The sequence below is a fragment of the Pongo pygmaeus genome, chromosome 16 (assembly GCF_028885625.2).
Source record: "Pongo pygmaeus isolate AG05252 chromosome 16, NHGRI_mPonPyg2-v2.0_pri, whole genome shotgun sequence".
Taxonomy (NCBI): Eukaryota; Metazoa; Chordata; class Mammalia; order Primates; family Hominidae; genus Pongo; species Pongo pygmaeus.
In genome coordinates this window covers 31,686,909-31,703,771 of record NC_072389.2, presented here as the reverse complement: position 1 = coordinate 31,703,771, position 16,863 = coordinate 31,686,909, and the positions used below count along the sequence as shown (strand labels likewise).

The window sequence follows — 16,863 nt, the reverse complement described above, 5'->3', positions numbered from 1 at the left end:
AAGGAAGGAAGAAAATACAACATATCCCCAGCCCTCCAGCAGTGATCTAAGAGATAGACACAGGCTGAGTGGTGATTCTGCATATGTGCTGGCTAAACAGATAATCCCACAGCAGGAAGGACTCTCCACTCACCCCACACACAACTTCCTGTACAACACGCTGCTGGACAGCACCAGGGTTGTTTCCAGGGACCATGCCTAAAAACCCACAAAGACATCAGACTTCATTCTGCACACCCATGGCCATGTAGAATGTTGACTTGTTTTTTGGTCTATAAACATGGGGTCTATTGTCTACACCACAGTAATAGTGACAGTGAGAAAATGAGCTCCTGTGACCTAGAAACTTGGAAGAGACATTCAGCTTCATGGATGTCATTTCTCATTCTTAGATGAGGATAACTGTTACTTAGGTGGTGTTATTTGAGCATTTGTAATTCAAGAAAACTAACTTCTTTAAGCTCATACTTTATTATTTGAGACATGACAGCTTCATTTAAGGTTCCCATTTTAAAACATGGTGGGTGTTTCCATTTATTTCATTTGAACTGGAGATACTATCATACTTAGGTGACTTGTCAAATCCCTTTTTATCTTCATTTCAATGCATGTTTTCTAATCTATCCTGATGAAGAGTGTGAAGATTGTGCTTCACCAAACCAGGAAGCAATTAAAAAAAAAAAAAGCTAGAATGGCAAGCCATAAGTTAGACATAAGTAAATGCATACAAGGTGTAACCCATCTCAATGTGGCATATCAGGGAGATGGAGACTGGAGAGACGAGGTTTAAAAGAAAACAGGCACTAAATTCAAAGCTGTGCTAAATGATATCACAGGCACAGATGACATCGTGTGGTGCTCCAAGTTCCCAAACAACCTCTCTGACAGCACAAAAATTATGATTTCCCAGAATATACTAAGCTACCAGGTTTCAGAGTGGCTGTCCTGGACACTATAATTTTCAAAAACTATCATTGCAAACAAGCCAAATTCCTAGACCTCTTCATGAGGCAAGTACCTAACACTCTTTGTCCATCCACACTTTAGACTGATTGGAAGTTAGAGTTCAATGGATGTGTGGCTCATATAATTGAGACCATGATTTCATGTTCACTTTATTCAGTCTTCCTGAAGCCTTAAATCTAGGTCAGGGAAACATTCATGTAACTCATTGCAATTCTGCTTCCTCCTCAACAGATTTCTAGGACCATCATTTTAAAAATTATTTCTACATATGTAAAATAGGGATTTCAGTACTCCACTAAAAGCTCTCCATTTTTAATAGTTAGAATTCCATGGAAGGCAGGTCTATGCAAACCTACCACCAAAATATGAGGAAGCTGAACAGCTGAAGATAGAGGCTGATATAACCAGTCTCTTAGAAAGAAACATTTAATAGGGATTTATGAACAGATATTTGAGTCTCACATAGGACTTATATACCATGGGGAAGGAATGTGTAGGAAAACTGAAGTCTACCTGTCAGGGAAAGACAGAAATGCCATGTGAATCTAAGCACAGGATTTATAGTCATGATGGTTCTGACCTAAGGGCAGGATTTACAGAAAAATCATGATTTTCACAAAGAACAGTAGATACAATAGAAATGTTATCCCCTAGTGTGCATATAAAGGAAAAAAATATTTATACAGAAAGCTTAGAGGCAGTCCCAGAATAGGGGTTAATCAGAAGTCAACATGGTGAATTAGCTTTCAAGATTGAATTGTTTTTGCCTCCACTGCTAGGTAGAGGGTAAATGGAGTTGGTCAGCTTAAGTGAAAGTATAAGTCTGTTTCTTAAATAGTATACCGTAATACAGAAGATGGGGCACCCCTGTTTCCAAATAGTCATTGGCAGTCAGGGAGAAAAGTGCCATGTTCCATTCCTCTTATGATACACATGTAACTGAGTGCAGGTCCAGCTGTTCTATGCATGCAAAAGCAATGACAAGGAGGACGTGCAGGGTGAAAGGAAAGTGACTTTATTTTTCAAATCCAGCAGTAGGGAAATGGCTGGATTACACCTCTATAAACCAGTTCAAAATTTTGGGCAGAGGGCGGGGGTTTAAAGAAAGGGAAGCATGACGCATGACATGGGAGGCATGCAGGTGTTGTGCAGATTCAGGGAGTCTGTGTCTTACTCCAATGTGTATCTTTAGTTATGGTCCATCTGGAGACAGACTGATACCATCTTGATAGTGCCAGGCTGTAGATATCCATCTTGAGGCAATCTTTAAGAGAGAGACAGTTCCACAGCTGGGCCTTTATGTTTGGTTCATTTTAAATTAGCCTCTGGTATTTTTTTGACAGGCATATAGTTAGATAAGTATGCATGGTGTGAGTTTAGCCAGCATACAGTTAGGTAAATGTGTATAAGGCATGGACATGTACAGTGGGAAACCGAAGGGGGTGTGGTTCCCAAGTATATTTCAAGGTTCTACTTGAAGACTAAAGCAATGGCTTCTGCAGTTTGCTTCAAGGTTACATCTTGAGACTGGGAAGAAAAAAAAAAGCAGAAAGAAAAAAACTTAAATGTATTTTGAAGCTATATTACTCAATTACAATCCTTCACCATAAAAGACCATTCCATTTCCAAGGAAAGTGGGCAACACAGTCCATCTAGCTTCTTCCTGCTGAAAAGGGGCACAGTTAGAGGGTATCAGATTGGAATCTGTTTACCTGGAGTTGGAAATATTCGAGGGTTCCCACACTAACGTGAGAATGTGTTGGAGCATTATAGTGTGGGGACCCAAAAGTTTCTGGGAAGGGTTTTCCTGCATCTCCATACAGATCTTGAAAATTGACAAAAACTACAGCAACCAAACAGAACAGAGAGCAGAATACCAATTATACCATATATGAGAGTCTTCCATGGACATGGAAGTCGACTAAACCATGACATCGTGGGATCCTGGGAGAGGACATTTATAGCAGAAATATGAGTATTCGGTGCGTGCATAGCTTAGATTATATAGTGAGAATAATCTGGTGTGTATACGCACCATTCAATCTTAATGCACAAGTGTCACACTGGGCTGCAGTTAGGATACCTAATGCCATAGGGTTCTATAGAGCCACTTGTCTAATCTGTGAATTTTTTCAGTGGGAAGGGTAATGTTGGGTTAGTTGTCATTACAGGCAGCAGCTCTATACTTAGGGACTCTACTTATAATTCTACATCTATGTTTGCTATCTGGGAGAAAAGGCAGCTAGTGAGTAGAACCAACAGGGTGCCCATTTTTTATGGTGTTGTCTGGCCTTCACATTTTCCCGGTTGTCAGGCAGAGGGTCCAGATGGGACAGGATGTGTCCTGGTAGGTAAGGGCACCCCCAGGTGTATTTGCCAGTCCAGCTGTAAGGTAAGTAAGACCAGCTATGACTGCCTCAGACCCATAGCTAACTCCAGGAGAAAGGATAGGCCCCACCATGTAGCTTGATACTATTTTGCCATCCTAGCCACATATTATTAGTCAGTGGATGGGTTTGTCCACATTGCTAAGAGGTAACCATCCCTTAGCCTGGCTGCTAGTGTGGGGTGTGTTGCTCTTGTGCTTTTGGATGTGTAGAGGTGCATGACCCATTGCCTGAATTTGCACCATCATCAGCCATCCTATGTTGTCATGTACAGCATAGTCTATAGAGGGGGTGATATTAACCTGCTTATGAGCCAGATGGAAGATTTGTTTCCAGCTTTCCCCAAAAGTGAAGCACTCATGGTGAGTGGTACTGTAATTATAGATGGGAAATGGGTGAGAATTTTTACTCTTGTCCTATGTATAAACATAACTCCAAGTGCTCGAGGTGGTAGCTTGGATGTACAACGGCAAGTCAGCAGTGGAGAAAGGGGTACCTCCCCCACAGACCCAGCAGTCTGTTTTGTTTTGGAGGAAAGTCCCTGTCTACACCCATTCAGGTAGTTTCAGCAAAGATCAAGTATGTACTTATTACTCTAGAATTTATTGAGAACTTCATGTTGACAAAAGTGTATCGCTTAACTCTCCTCCTTTTTCTCTTATTAATAACTTCAGATCTTTCCTTGGCTCACATAACCAGGTAGGCATCTGAGTGAAGCCCACCTTTCAGTCTTTGAAGGGACTCAGCCCTTTGTACTATATCCCCTTTTTAGGAGGGCTACATTCCATTTTGGGATTGTTTGTTTGTAGTGCACAAGATGCATCCTTGGGTAAGTTTCCGAATGATATTTCAGAAGTGTGGGCTACTGAGATGTGGTTGCACTAGGTTGGCGAGGGCATCACTCCTATAGTGCGTTCCTTTATGTAGATGTTTTGAGATTGGATAAACCAAGGCCTTGGGGTTTCATCATCCTGTAGGTGTCAGTTTTCCAGGGGAATTGAAATCTCTTTTCTCAAACCCCTGGCTCGGGCACGTTTGGGATCTTGTTCAGTGTAATGAGGTTTAAAATCTAGTAATTCCAAATGGAGTATTCATGTCCCAGATCCTGTGCCTCCCTAGCAGCTCATTTTGCAGCTTTGCCATCTTCCTGGTTACCTTTGGTTGTGAATTCTCTCTCTGGTGTTGGGGCGCAGTGCATGATCGAGGCCTGGGCAGGCAAGGCAATTGCCTTTACTAGGGCCAGAATTTCTTTTGGGTGTTTAATGTCCGTATTTTCTCATTTCAAGCAGCCTCCTCTATGTTTCGAAAACACCCAGTGGGCGTGGATTACCAGGAATGCATGTATGGAATCAGATTCCCTTTTTCTGGGACAGTTCTAAAGACTCAGGTAAGAGCAATTAACTCACCTCTTTGTGCGGAGGTAGCTGCAGAAAGGGCATGGACTTCTACTACCCTTTTGTTAGTCACGGTGGCACATCCAGCTCTGTGCACGTCTTTCATTAAGCTGCTCCCATCAGTGTGGTTCAAGTCCAGAGCACTCATTGTCTAGTTTGACAGGTTCAGCATGCTTGAATAAGCTGCATCAAGGATTTACAGTCATGCTTTAACCCAGGATTGTGTTCAGTGGCTGAGAGCAGTGAGGCAGGGTTTAGAGCCATGGTGGTTTGTAGGGTGATATTTGGATCATATAAGAGGATGGCCTGGTATCTGCCCACTCACCCCACAGTGAGCCAGTAGCCTCCCTTTAGTTCTAGCAGAGTCAGCCCCTGACGGGGCACAAACACGGTAACTGGTAACTGGCTGTCCCAGAGTAAATTGTTCTACTACCTGTAGGACTTCACAGTGGGTGCTTTTGCCCAGAGGAAGGGGGGCCATCCCTTAATCTTTGGCATAATTGTTTGGAGAAATAGGCCATGGATTGTGGGGCATCTCCCAGCGTTTGGATTAGCACACCCAGACCTATGGTTTGTTTCTCTTGGATATAGAATTTGAACAGCTTTTGGGAATTTGGTATCCCAGTGTGGGGGCTGATATCAGCTTTTTTTTGATGGTATAAAATGTTTGTTGACCTTTCGATGTCCAGAGCAGGGCCTCTGAGTCTAGTCCGTTTAGGGATTCATAAAGGGTTTTAGTCATTAGTCCAAATGTAGGAATCGAATCTGGCAGAAGCTAACCCTTTCTAAGTATCCTGTAGTTGCCCCCATTCTCTGGGGCTTTATGGTTGCTATTGCCTGGTTTTTTTTTTTTTTTTACCAGACCAGGCTCCTTTGGCCTTGCTTTAACCTAAAGCCAAGACAGGTTACTTTCTACTTACCTATTAGGGGCTTCCTGGGAATATTTGTATCCATATTGTACCAGGTGATTTAGAACTAAGATGAGGTCGGCTAAGCATTTCATATAGTTGTGGCTGGTATTAATTATCTATGTGTTGTAGCCAGCCTTCTTAATCTTGTTGTAAGTCTCCTAAGTCTTTTGACACTATTTCCCCAAAAATTGTTGGTGCGTTTTTTTAACACATTGAGGCCCCACTGTCTAACAGTATTGAAAGGTTGTTTTAGTCTCTGGGTCTTGTCATTAAAAAAGTAATAATAATTGCTGGGTCTTTTCTTCAATTGGAATGCAGAGAAATACATCTTTTAGATCTAGCACTGAAAAGCACTCATAATATCTCTGTATAGCAGTCAGTAGAATATATGGGTTAGGCACAATTGGGTGAATATCCAAGACTATTTTATTAACGGCTCTCAGGCCTTGGGCAAATTGATATTTGTTGAAGTGTAGCTTCCTTATAGGCACAATAGGGCTATTATATGGGGATCTGCAAGGACGAATCAATCTACTTCTCAAATTTTTGAAAGACAGGCTGTATTCCTTCTAAGGCTTTCTTTATTAATGTATACTGATTTTTTTATTCGCTTTCCCCCCGCCACCCAGGGCACAGTAGCCCCTTCTATTTTGTCTATCTGCACTCACTGTGTATTTCTTGTTTTTCCTGGGATTCCGTCTGCCTGTTCACAATTACACACTCTCTCATAGACTTCTAAGGGAGAATTCTTGTTTCTTCTTCAGGCAAGTGAATAACATCTTAGTTGCAGTGCTTGCTCTAGCAGGACCTGCAGCTGTAGTTGTTTCTCTGGGGAGAAATTACTTGAGTATTTAATTTGCATAATAGCTCTTTTCCCAGCAAGGGAATTGGGCATTCTGGCATATAGAAATAGCAATGCCTTAGATCCAGACTTTGTAGTTTACATTCTAAAGGTTGTAGGAAAGCCTTTTGTTGCATTATTCTTGCAACTCCTTTCACAGGTACAATCATTTTGGAGCTTTTTGCTCGTAAAGTGTTAAGAACGGAATAGTTTGCCCAGTATCAACCAGGAAATCAATTAATTTTTTCCTCACTGTCAGTTGTACCCAGGCTTTTTGTGGGGAAATTTTCATTGTCTCTGAGGGATTAAGGCGAACCCCCAGGCATCCCTGTCCGTGGTCAGAGCAGTGAGCCTGCTCCATTATTTGACTGTGGGCTTTTCCCTCATCATATTCCTCGTTTTTCTGGCCCCTTGGTCCTTTCCTTTGGGACAGTCATCCTTTCAGTGCCCTTTCTCCTTACACTAGGCACACTGGCTGTGTTCCAGAGGCTTGCCTGATTTTTCTGATGCAGAGGCTTCCTTGTTCATTCCACATTTATGGTTAAAACTTCTGTTTCTTTGTCTCTCGAGCGGGGAAGTGGTCATTCCTAGTGAGGCTTCCTGTTTTGGTATCCCTTTCCTGAGTCCAAACAGGATGAATATTTGTGAATATTCCAGATGGGCCATATCCGCTTATCAATTGGAGCCCCAATTAGGGTTTGCATCCAGAATGGTCCCTTCAGGTTTGGGGTATTTGGATTTGTTTCATGGAGGCACCAAGACTCTGGATCTTCTTTGGTCTGCAATCAGAAGCATATTTAGGAGAGACTGCACATCTGCTCAGGTACACTGGTGGGTGGCACAGATAGACACATAGAGATCAGTCATTTTGTGGGGATCCATTCTATAAAGTGGGGTGGAGTTTTTCTGTTTCACAAGTTTGATGTTGAAATGGGCTGAATGTCCAGTAATGTCTGACAGGTTGCCCACTCACATCCAAGCCACCCATGGCCATCCTTGTAAATGGGAATTCCCTTGCTCCTGCCATGGCACTTCCTTGCTAAATCCTGTACCCTGTCAAGCACTGGAGGGAGAGGCCATCTCTGTTCTCTCATTATAATGAGGCAGCAGAGTAGCTCCCTGTTATTGGTCTGATGCCTCACTTGGTAGCATCAAGGCAATCCGGGCCAATGCAGAGGCCAGCGCTAAGGGCCCCATAGGGCTCCCACTGCAGTGGGAGCTGTTAAGGGTGGAGCAGAGGCCACATGCGTTCGGGCTGTGGTGGCTGGAGCTGCTAAAACAGCTTGGGTGTAGGACATTTAAAAGTCCTAATTCTTCTTCATTACTTTCTGTCTGAGTTTGGCTCTCTGGCTTGTGAAGAGCCCTTTTTACATTCTGTCCTTTGGTACAGCTGGCATCTTGCGTCTTCCCTCATGGTATGAATCTTGATTTTCGAAAAGCATGAAGGCTTGGACATATGGTATTTTTTCTAATTTTCCAGACCTCTGACAAAATGAGTCTAACTGCATTAAAGACTAGTATAGGTTACGTCCATTCAGAGGTCAAAATTTATAACCTAACTTGTCCACAGCCCAAACAGCACTGCTATAATAGACTTTTTCTCTTAGTCATGGGCTGATAGCTATAGGCTCTACTGTTAGCTAGGGTATGCCCCAGGGGCCTCCCAGAGGGGATAGAGACCTTGTTTCCCCTCCTGACTTGGTTTCTATATACATATTCTCATCCCTGTTGAAACAGTGATGACAACATATATTTGTTGTCTCTCTTCTGTTCTGCACTGCTCACATCCTTCAACCAGACCTCTATGGGTTGCAAAGACTTTTCTAGCTTCATATAAGCAGTGCAGTAACACCACCCATGGTCCTAAAAGGAACACTTGTCCAAATATCACCACACAGCTGGGACAGCCAAAGAGATCAGAGAATAAACTCCTTGGGTAGGCTAGTGACTAGCACCAGCTAGCACAGCACTGCCCCACCATCGCCCCGCCACACCCCGTCTGGCCCCACCAGCACATCAACTTCATCCCAAGTCCACGTTCTACTGTACTTAGTACCCTAGTAGAGGGTAACCAAATGGCAACAAATTAAATGGTCAATTAGGCCCACAAAAAGGGCAGAGGGGTTGGAGTCAGAACTGCCTAAATATTTATCCCATATGCTGTTAAGCTTTTTTTCACATAAACAACATTAAGCAGCATAAGCATGGTGGCAAGCCCTTTAGATAACCTGTGGAATAGCTCACATCCTTCCTTTCCCCATGAAAACTGGCACAGTTGTGAAAAGTACTCCAGGGCCCTAAAAAGAGTGACCCTGCTAGGGCAGTGGAGGCTGTTTCCCTCCAGGGCTGGATCCTGGATGGAGTGGGGCTTATGCAGATCACCTTGCAGAGTAAAGGAGGAGGAGGAGAGAGAGACAGAGATGAGGGCCTAAATGTAGATATCATATACTTTTACAGCTGCAGATTCAGACTGCACAGTCCCAGACAGATCCCCACTAAATGGCTGGGTAAAAGTCCTGAAACCTCCTCTCAATTTCAGATGCCCTGCCGCCAATCAGCTGACTCCAAGTGGAGCAAAGCACAGTTCTTGACATAGATACAGACTCCATACACGCCCAGATGATGTCACAAGCGGCTATATGTAAACAGAGCAGAGCTCAGGTGACATCACAGAACAGGCAGAGGCAGTTCAGGGGGGATTCTGGTTGCCTTTCCCAGCTCTGAAGTCTCTAATCCTCTTCAGATGTCACTTGCCCTGTGGTAAGGAAGTGTAGTCGGCAGCTGGTGCAGTGGCAAGAAGAGAAAGGAAGTTCCCCAAGACGGAAACATCTCAGCAGGTAAAGAGACATTCCCTAGAGCCCCAATCATGTGATCAGCTAGTTAGAAGCAGGTGGCATTCCTGGGTAGTTTCTTTCCCTTCCAGTGGCCAGAATGGTTAAGCCTTGGTGTGCTTGTGTGTCTGATTGCCCCATTCATTGGAAACCAGACTGATGGTTTCAGGAACTCTGAGTGTGTTGTTCCCCTCTATGTGTCCATGTGTTCTCATCATTTAGCTCCAACTTATAAGTGAGAACATGGAGGTATTTGGTTTTCTGCTTCTGTGTTAGCTTGCTAAGAATAATGGACTGCAGCTCCATTCATGTCCCTGCAAAGACATTATCTGGTTATTTATAGCTGTGTTGTATTCCATGGTGTATATGTGCAACATTTTCTTTATACAGTCTATCGTTGATGGACAATTGAGATTGATTCCATGTTTTTGCTATTGTGAATAGTACTGCAGTGAACATATGTGTTCGTGTCTTTATAACAGAATGATTTATATTCCTTTAGATATATACTTAGAAACGGGATTGTTGGGTCAAATGGAAGTTCTGTCTCTAGGTCTTTTAGGAATCACCACACTGTCTTCCACAATGGTTAAACTAATTTACACTCCCACCAACAGTGTATGAGTGTTCCTTTTTCTCCACAATCTTGCCAGCCTCTGTTATTTGTTTGACTATTTGTTATTTGTTATATTTGACTTTTAATATAGCCATTCTGAGGGGTGTTAGATTGTATTTCATGTTGGTTTTGATTGGCATTGCTCTAATAATGAGTGATGTTGAGAAGATTCAAATAAAATGCTATCAGAAATAACAAGGGTGATATTACCACCAACCGCATAGAAATATAAACAACCAGCAGAGGATATAATGAACAACTCCATGGACATAAACTAGAAAATCTAGAAAGAATGAAAAATTCCTGCACAAATACATCCTCCCAAGACTGAACCAGGGAGGAACTGAATCCCTGAACAGACCAAGAATGGCTCTGAAATTGAGGCAGTAATACATAGTCTCATGACAAATTTTTAAAATGCCACTTAGAAAATGTAGACACAATTTTGCTCTACTCAGCAAATACGTTTGTAACAATCACTTTTAGGAAGGGTGTTGAAATATTTTATTATTTGTTCTCATTTAGCTTAATATTTTAAAAATATTTTTCTGCTGGCAAATATTTATATCTCCATTTTAATTGACATAGTCAATAATTTACCCACCTTTCTATTAAATAATAGTGGATCCACTGATGTGTATTATTTTATACTGAACTTTGGTACTCTAGACATAATTCATATATGAACAGTCATCCAAATGTCTTGGCCAGTGAAGATGAGATTCATCCTCCAAGGTTGAACAGGAATATTCTCACCTGAAAGCAGCAAGCAATACAAAAGCAAGAAAATGGTAGAAGAAATTCAGGAGTCCCACAAGCAGGTGAGGATTTCTTTAGGGCCTGAGAAGGTGCAGGGACCCCTCATAGGGGCCTGTGTACCACCCCAAACATGGAAATAAAGGAAAATCTTGAGTCCCTTCACAGAAATTCCAGGCACCTCTCTACCTCTGAGAAGTACATGAGCCACTTGACAAGCAAGAATTTAAAACAGTAGCAAGGAATTGAGAGTCATGAGAATATGGGGTTCCCTATAGAAACTAAAACTCAAAGCTTAACATATGTCCCTGAGTTGTTTTTCAGAAAGCTGCCCCTCTACTAACTGGATCCACTGGCACATAGAGCTCAGATAAAGGGGATCTATGAAATGAACTCTGCCATTCTTTATTCTGAATTTCTTCCTGAGGGGCCTACAGGATGTTATGTCTATGAGCCAGATGTACCATTATTTTCTGCTGATCCCAAATTTTCTGACAAATTTTACTTTCTTGAATAATCACAAATCAGAAAATCTTTGAATCCCCCTATGACCTGTAAGCTTCCACTTCAAGATACTTCATCCTTTTAGGCTAAAACCAATGTGTAACGTCAATATATTAATTTATGACTGTGTGTTACCCCTGCCTCTGTGTCTTTAAAATCCCCTATCTGTAAGCTGTCTGGTAGTTTTGGTCTTTATTTTATTTTATCATTTTATTTTATTTTTGGGATGGAGTTTTGCTCTTGTAGCCCAGGCTGGAGTGCAGTGACTGCATCTCAGCTCACTGCAACCTCTGCCTCCCGAGTTGCAGCGATTGTCCTGCGTCAGCCTCCTGACTAGCCAGGATTACAGGCAGGTGCCACCATGCCCAGCTAATTTTTGTATTTTTAGTAGAGATGGGGTTTCCCCATGTTGGCCACATTGGTCTCAAACTCCTAACCTCAAGTGATCCACCCTCCTGGGCCTCCCATAGTGCTGGGATTACAGGTGTTGATCACCATGCCTGGCCTGTCTGCGTGACTTCGTAGATGTTCCTTGATATTCTCCTGCAAACCTCATGATGTTCTCGTGTTTCTCAGATTGTAACATGTTACATGAATTTTTTATTTCTATCCCATGCCCCCTTTTATTGATGCATTCTGTCCTTTAAGTAGTGCATTTAGAACATTGACATTTAAAGTGATGATTGATATAGTCGGATTAAAAATCTACCAAATTTGTTACTATCTTTCAGTTGTTGATTTGTCTTTGTTCCTATTTTTGTATTTCACTCATTTTCTACCTTTTGTTGTTTTGAGCACTTTATATCAATTCATCTCATTTCTTAGCGTATCTTTTTTTTTTACCTTGTTAGTGGCTAATCTAGGTAATAATTTTATTTTTAATTAATCTAACAAATAACAGCTTGTTAAAAACAATAGTAGTATGAATATATTTGATTAGATATGGTTAAATATATATCATTGTGTGTGCATATATATATACATACAAACATTTATGTGCATTTATGCTTATGTAAGTAAGATGAATAACTGCAATAAGTGATAGAAGGAATGAATGTGGGTTATTCTGTTACTGTAAGGTGTTCACACTACATCTTAAGTGATATATTGTTACTTGAAAGGGGGCTTGGATTAGTCAGAAATTTAAATTGCAAACTGTAGGGCAGCCTCAGTTCCTTGCTGTCTGTTGACCAGAGGCTGCATTCAGTTTCTTCCCATGTGGACTTCTCCCACGTGGCAGAATGCTCTATCAAAGCCATCAAGGCAAAGAGCTTGCTAGCAAGACAAAAAAAAAAAAAAAAATTCACAATTTTACGTGACATGATCAGTCGTGTGACATCTAATATTCTTGTATTACTGTGTGGTAGGAAAGCAAGTCACATTTCATTCCCATACTCACAGGGAGAGGATTACAATACAAGGTCATGCACCCTGGCAGGTGGGGATCACTGGGCACCATCTTAAGGTCTACCAGCCACATCAGGTCCTGTCTGATGTGCAACAGTTTCCCAGTCTTTGTTTATCTGAAGAATCTTAGCCCCTAAGAAAAGAACTGGTCAGATATTTTATAGGAATCATCACAATGTGGATTCATCTGATGATTTCTCATTATTTGAATAGAATTATAGACTTATTTTGAACACCTTTATCTTAATTTGAAGACAATGAAAACTCAACAATATATTACTTAGAAATATAAACCTAGACACAAAAATAATATAAAAAGGAAATGACAAAGAGGAAACTGAAAATAATAGTAACCTTCATGGGGGTAAAAAATGCAATGAAATTGGGGAGATGCACATTTGGGGCATCAACAATATTGATAATATTCAATTTGTTAAGGTCAGCAGTGAATTTTTCAAAAAAGAAAATACTTTTCTATTTTACGTTAGCTTTGGACTTACAGAACAGTTGCATAGTCAGCATGGAGAGTTAATATGCAACCAACACAGAGTTTCCATTATTATTAACCTCTTATATGAGCATGGGTATTTGTCACAATTAACACACCAACATTATGCATTCTCATTCACTGATATCCACATATTAATCAGATTTCTTTTCTTCCTACTTAATGTTTGTTTTCTGTTCTAGGATCTCTTCCAGGATAACACATTTAGATATCATGTCTCCTTAAGCCTTTTCTGTCTCTGCAGTTTCTCTGAATTTCCATGTTTTTGTTGGAATTGACATTCTCCATTTAGGATTTCTATGATTGTTTTTACTAACAATTAGACTGAAGTTGCAGATGAGGAAGAAGAAGAGACAGGGGTGAGTGTAATACTCATTATATCATGGGCATATATTATCAAAATGCTCTTATCACTATTGATACTAATTTGAGCACCTGGATGAGGCAGTGTGGGTCCAGTTTCTCCACTGTGAAATTAATTTTCCCCTTTTCCATGTCACTATGCACAGCGCATACTTAACAAGTGGGGAATTATTCTTCACCTCCTTAGGGCAGAACTTCTATAGTATCATTTGTATTTCATTACCATAGGCAATGTATCTGTTCTCCAGCATTTATTTTACATTTATTTAATCAATCATTTATATTATGTGGAATATTGGCAAATAATAAATATTTATTTCCACTGTGATTAGAATAGTTTATTGTATTGTTCAAATTGCTCTAGTGCTGGTCATTAGAAGGCCTTTCAGTCAGCTGCTTTACCACTTTGAAATACCCATATTATTGCTATTTGATTTGGTTTGTGTAGTGTGTTGGTTGGTTGTGTTGTTTAACTTTTTCTTACTTTCTGGCACTACAAGGTACTTAAGCTTAATAGTGTTGATTCCCTTCCCAACCATGCCATTAACAATTTTAATCAGCAAATTTAATCAAACATGGGAAGAGTGTGTACAAGGTTTTGACTACAACTGGGGAATACATGACTCTTAGTAGCTGCATAAGTTTCCTGATTACAGTGAAAATTTAGACACACGAAAAACAGCAACAACAAAAAAACCCAAGAGTATAGAATCAGGTAATCCTGGAGGAAAACATTTCTTTTATAGACCTCTAAGATAAAATATTTCAGCATCAGCCACAACAACATTTAGAACTAAGGAGAAAAGTTACAGGAGCTAACAAGAAGCTGAAGGATAGTTATCATCCCAGGCCACGTCAAAGGGAGAAAAAGCTGATAGCAGCAAGACAACAATTGAACATTTGAGATATGAATCTCAGAAGTTTTGAAAGGAAGTAGATTATAGAATAGAAAATCAAAATGTATTGTAATTTTATTAAGAGTAAATTGATACCTTAAGAAAATCTTGATTTAACCCAGGGGACCATTCTTTAGAAAGACTATTATTAACAATTCCTTTATAATTATGGCTTAATTGCATACAAAATTTCTTCTATACTGGCTCAGTTGTGAGAATTGAGTGAGGTTCTATGAGTCTCTGGTTTTTAGGATTTGAGGCAGAATCTTGTTCATTTGATCTAAAGATTTTCTGCTTCTTCAAATCAAGTAAGCATTTAGTAGGCTACCTGTGTATTTCAGTTCCAAGAACACTATAATAAACTAGCCAGCAACATAAATCTATAGGAATCAGATGAACCTGATTGTTGCTTTGCCTTTGCTGTCCATTGACATAACTATGCCAACCTTGCCTTTGAAGATTGAATGTTGCTGCTTGCTCCCAAGGTTCCTTGAAACCCAGTTATTCCCATTGCATTTTGATTTTCCAATTGGTGTACTGTGGTTTCTATATTAAGGTCTGGTCTACAGAGAAGAGAGATCAGGGAGCTCTTCAGTTGTGCCCAGCCTCCCCTCATAAATCCACCTAACAAAATCCTGATAAACAGTATGTTTTCTGGAGTCTATCAATATGGGTAAGTTGCATTTATTTATTTATTTACTTAGAGACAGAGTCTCACTTTTTTGCCCAGGCTGGAGTGCAGTGGCATGATCTCAGCTCACTGCAACTTCTGCCTCCTGGATTCAAACCATCCTCCTGCCTCAGCCTCCTGAGTAGCTGGGGCAACAGGTGTGTGCCACCATGTCTGGCTAATTTTTGTAGTTTTTTGTAGAGATGGGGTTTCACCATGTTGGCAAGGCTGGTCTTAAACTCCTGACCTTAAGTGATGGACCTATCTCGGCTTCCAAAAGTGCTGGGATTACAGGCGCGAGCCACCATGCTCTGTTGTAAGTTGCTTTTAAATGGCAAATCCATTCTAGCATTCCTAACTCCCCAGGCCTATGAATTCCTTCATCCAACATAATACAGGGAAACTGGGGGAATCACCGACTTGCTCATGGTCATACATCTGTTGAACTATATTTCAGCCAACCAGTCATAAAACTACTAATACCATCCTTAAATACCCAAGCTGCAACATTAAACCAGAATTTCTGCTTAATCCCCCATATCATTAAATTTGAACTGATTCAAGTTTATATTCTTTCCACCATTATCAACACTTTTTTTTTCTTGTTTTTGTTTCTTACAGATGAGGTCTTGCTCTTTTGGCCAGGCTGGAGTGCAGTGGTACAGTCGTCACTCACTGCACCTTCAAACACCTGGGTTCCAGCATTCATCCCACCTCCGCCTCCCGTGTACCCCGGACTACAGGTACAAGCCACCACACCCAGCTATCCACACCCATAATCTTTATTTCCACATAGGGAATTCAGATTTCTGTTTGCATTAGTTAGAAAACTCAGGTAGCTTTTTTGATATATATCACACCTCCTCATGGGAAATACTATCCATCATCTTTAGGCGCCTGTTGTAACTTTAGTCTCACCATGAGTCTAGAAGAAACACAGCTGTCAGGGGTGGGTTTTGAAGATAATCAGCAATGTATTGTTTGACAGCTGCTTCAGGGTAAGCCATTACCGTTTCCTTAGGCATTGTAGATGTAAGCTACTCAGACACATATGGAAAGGCCTACATCACTTTGTGTGGGAAGGCCATTGCCAAGGGGGTGGCTGTAAGGAGGCCACTTCTGCTGGCAATAAAAACTCATTGGAATTTAGGAGATCAATGTCCCCAGCCACATCAGTCTTCCCATCCATCCTCATCCCAAGTTACAGGATGCTATTCTTTCTCAACTTCCACTTCAACAGTAGACACCCTGCCAGACTGAGGAGTTCAGTGTTTCTTGTAATTCAGCCAGTGCCATGATAAGGGCTTGTGTTTGACCTTTAGCAAATACTTCCCTGTGGCTAGCAGAGTTTTCTGGCTCAGAGCACAGGTAGAAACTCTTAGGCTGTTTATGTGGAGCTGGTTCTGCAAAATTGAATCCCTAAGCTCATTATTGTCTTTCCTCAAATTTCCCAGTGAATTAGAAGTAACAAACCCATCATAATTATGTTCCATGGTTTTACACAAATGTCTGTATGACATACAGAGTAAACAAGTACCTTGCCTCTTATCAGTGCTTAATTAAGAGTATGAAATGCAGATATTTTGGGGATCTCTAAAAACAGTTCATGTCATTGACTGTCATTGCTCTTTCTACTGTTAGAAGTACAGTTCTTAGAATTTAGGACCAATCAGATTAGAAAGCCTATTCTGGAAACCCCAAATTTGATTAAGGACACTCATCCTTAAAATTATCTTCCTATAAAACCATTCTTACTACCGAAATCTATACTAGTCAGGGTTATCTAGAGCAGCAGAACCAACAGTATAGATAC

General features: G+C 40.9%; 1 long non-coding RNA gene across 2 annotated transcripts in view; it reads left to right on the top strand.

The window, feature by feature from the left end:
- The window catches only part of LOC129013558 (uncharacterized), a 166,974-nt gene that overhangs the window by 58,562 nt on the left and 91,549 nt on the right, over positions 1-16,863 (top strand). Inside the window, exon 5 of one of the 2 annotated variants that reach the window (XR_010123914.1) lies at positions 15,672-15,793. The exons of the other annotated variant lie outside the window; for it this stretch is intronic. This is a non-coding gene — a long non-coding RNA (uncharacterized LOC129013558). The remainder of the gene's footprint in view (positions 1-15,671; positions 15,794-16,863) is intronic. 2 annotated transcript variants of the gene reach the window in all.